General features: G+C 46.7%; 1 long non-coding RNA gene across 1 annotated transcript; it reads right to left on the bottom strand.

The window, feature by feature from the left end:
* Nucleotides 1–326: 326 nt before the first annotated feature.
* LOC123380745 lies at nt 327–3,218 on the bottom strand. Its single transcript, XR_006586884.1, has 3 exons — nt 2,814–3,218; nt 2,289–2,344; nt 327–1,128 (listed from the first exon to the last, which is right to left on the bottom strand). It is a non-coding gene; the product is annotated as an uncharacterized LOC123380745 (long non-coding RNA).
* Between the last annotated feature and the right edge of the window lie 215 nt (nt 3,219–3,433).

The raw sequence follows: 3,433 nt of genomic DNA, 5'->3' as shown, positions 1-3,433 counted from the left end.
TGAGTGCCTTGCCTAAGGTCACTTGAGGGAGGAAGAGAGAAGTCTGAGATTCAAACTTTCAGCTCCCGAACTACTGTTCTTTCTGCCTGTTTCTTTTCTTGCATAACACTCCCAAGATTTTCTTTTTTTTTTTTTTTTTTTTTTTTTAATTTTTTTTTTGACATTTATTTATTTTTGGGACAGAGAGAGACAGAGCATGAACGGGGGAGGGGCAGAGAGAGAGGGAGACACAGAATCAGAAACAGGCTCCAGGCTCTGAGCCATCAGCCCAGAGCCTGACGCGGGGCTCGAACTCACGGACCGCGAGATCGTGACCTGGCTGAAGTCGGACGCTTAACCGACTGCGCCACCCAGGCGCCCCCAAGATTTTCGATCAATGTCTCCGCTACAGATAAACCCACACCAGAGGCTCCAATGTCCCCGCCCCAGCCGATGTGAAAATCTGTTGGCCGGGTATCACGTGACCCTCCTCAGGAAAAGAACTGGCCTTGCCTGAGACCACGGGGGGTACCAGGCACTGTAGTAGATACTTTCCACGCAATGCCCTCTTCCGTCTTCACACAACCCCATGAGGCTGGGCCTATCACTTAGCTCCGTTTGGGGAATTCGTAGGGTTCTGACATCGCCTTTGCTTTTCCTCCAGGTGCCAAATCCCTGAACTGCTAAACGAGAATGGGGTAATCCTGGTATTCGGAGCTAGTGAGTAACTTTGCCAAAGTCTGTATGAGCAGCTGGAAAAAACACGAGGAGAGACGCATGTACCAGCCAAGGAAAAACTCTTGTGGTTGGTAAATAATGCAGGATCTGTATGGTGGGTTCCAGACAGAAAGGGAGATTTAATTTCTCCTTATGCATTTTTCTTATTAAAAAAAAAAAAAAAAAAAAAGAGTTTCAGCACTGAGGGCTTTAATCACAGCATCGTGGCGTATGTGTGGTGCTGACATCTGGAAATATTTAGCAGTACCACAAACAAATAGTTAAGGAGTTCACCCAGAGCATCCAACACAAATTTGACTCTAACCCAGATTCCTAGCAGCACCTATCAAGAGTGAAGGAGCGTGAAATTCCTGCATACGTCTCACCTTCCTCTGTACCAGCCACAAACACCGTTGGATCCGACTCCTGGGCCTGGAAGAGACAGGGGGATCCTGGTATGTTTCCCACCGGCAGGATCAGTGGGACCTGGCAGAGCCCCTCTTCCCCATAGATGCTATGGAACGGGCTGGGCAGACTCACCAGCTTTAGTTCCAGATGGAGCTAGACATTGCCACACACACACACACACACACACACACGCCCTGGCCAGGGCCTGCTGGGCCTTCTTCCCTACTGGGCCGGACCAGCCCCTTCTCCTGTACTCCCAAACCCAGGCGGCTACTCTGGGTTACTCCAGTTCAGCCAATGCACCTTGCCTGCTATTTCCATTGTCGTCGCGGCTTTCAGAGTCTTTGGGACACTCCTGCTGCCCCCGGATTACCAAACTGTTCCACCAAAGAACACACGTACCCAAACAAAATCTGAATCCCCTCCTCTTCCAGCTCTGCCGGACCCCAATCCCACCCCAACCTGGCCCTCCTTGGCTTTTGCTCTTTAGTTTCATAGAATGTTGGGAGATTATATCAGGTCCCTGGATATACTTGCATATGTCCCTTCACTACAGAATTAAACTCATGCTCCTCCCCAAACTTACTTTCCTTTCTATATTTAGTCCTGACTCAGTGATTAGCAACGCTGTCTGCTCAAAGATAGAAACCAAGAGGCCACCCCAGACTCCTCCTTCCCCCTCATTGCCTCCATATCCAAAGAAATACCAAGTCCAATGACTTTTTTTTATCCTAAAAACCTTCTCACAGTTGTGCCCTCCTACCTTCTGCCTCTGTTAGCTCTCAAATAATTATTACGATACCCTCTGAGTTGGACCTCTAGCCCCTAATGCCTACAAGAGTCTTCCTAAAACATGAATTGGATTACGAGCTTCTCCTCCTTGGAAGCCTTCGTTGACTTCCCAAGTGAGTGATGAATGATCTTCTCTCCTGGGAAATGTAGCCCAGCTCTCCAGCCTTTCTCCTCTCTCTCCCTCCTGGCTTTAATCTCCAGATCAAAGGGCTCCAGCCAAGGTCTTGCAACCAAGGGCTGCAAAGTCCATGAGCCACTGAGATGTGCAAAACGCCCGGCACATGCATGGTTTCTAGAGCGATTTCCAATCGTGTTCTAAGGGTTCTCAAGAGTCCATAACTTGAACAGAAGTCACGAATGCCTTCTCATGTGGCATTCCTTCACAGGCTTACCTCCACTCGTCTCACACATAGCTTGTCAGAAACATCCACACATATTTGACCATAACCTAGGGTAAGAAACAGATTTTATTTATATATAAAACAGAACCAAACCTTTACCGAAAAGTTCTTAAGCTTACTATATCCTACGCATGTTAATCCTTCCTATTTTTGCTATTTCCATTTTTTAATACTGACTGTGACCGCCTAAACTCATTTTACACCCCACCCGCCAATGGATCCAACCTGCAGTTTAAAATTTAGGTCTTGGTACTATATCGTCTTTGTGGTTCTCTATTATTTTTTGTCTTGACTCCCAACTGGACTGTAAACTCCTTGAGGGCAGGGATCATGATATACACATTTTCAATATTGCCCATAGCACAGAGTAAGTGCCTTAGAAATGCAGGAAATCCCCTGGAAGGAATGTGGGAAGGCCCTGAAACAAAGGTTTCCTCGGCATAGAAACTGCCAACTATTTTATGTACGGGCATGTAAAAATAATGATTTAATGGAAAAGAATTCCCTGGGCCGTACCTGGGAGTAAGGTGGGGTCGTTGTGGTGTTGGTTTAGTGTAATCACCGTCCACGAAGTCCAGTCTGGGTTTATGCAGTAGGAAATACATGGGCCCATGAATAGCTCAGCAGAACAATAAAGCCTAAACACTTTGAGGTCTCTCTCCCACTAGATGTAGGAGAAAAAAACTAAATTATTAATGGAATTAAAACGCGGCTTTGCAGAAGACACAGAGGTGAGGAAGTAACTTTTTTTTTATTATTAAATTTATCGATCAGTCTTTGAGAATTTGTCATTCTCTGCTATACCAGGCAGAGGATTTTCTTTTATTTTTAGTTTTTTAACGTTTATTTATTTTGGGGAGAGAGAGACAGAGACAGAGAACACGTGGGGGAGGGGCAGAGAGCAGGAGACACAGAATCCCAAACAGACTCCAGACTCTGAGCTGTCAGCACAAAGCCCTATATGGGGCTCAAACTCATGAGCCACGAGATCATGACCTGAGCCGAAGTCAGACGCTCAACCGACTGAGCCACCCAGGCGCCCATCCGGGCAGAGGATTTTAAATACGATGAAGCCATCCCTCCAGAGCTTGATAAACCAGTAAACGTGTGGAAACCAACAGACCGAAATGGCTAAG

This window comes from Felis catus, chromosome D2 (assembly GCF_018350175.1).
Source record: "Felis catus isolate Fca126 chromosome D2, F.catus_Fca126_mat1.0, whole genome shotgun sequence".
NCBI lineage: Eukaryota > Metazoa > Chordata > Mammalia > Carnivora > Felidae > Felis > Felis catus.
The sequence above is the reverse complement of the archived record's forward strand: the minus strand, read 5'-3'. Positions and strand labels throughout refer to the sequence as shown.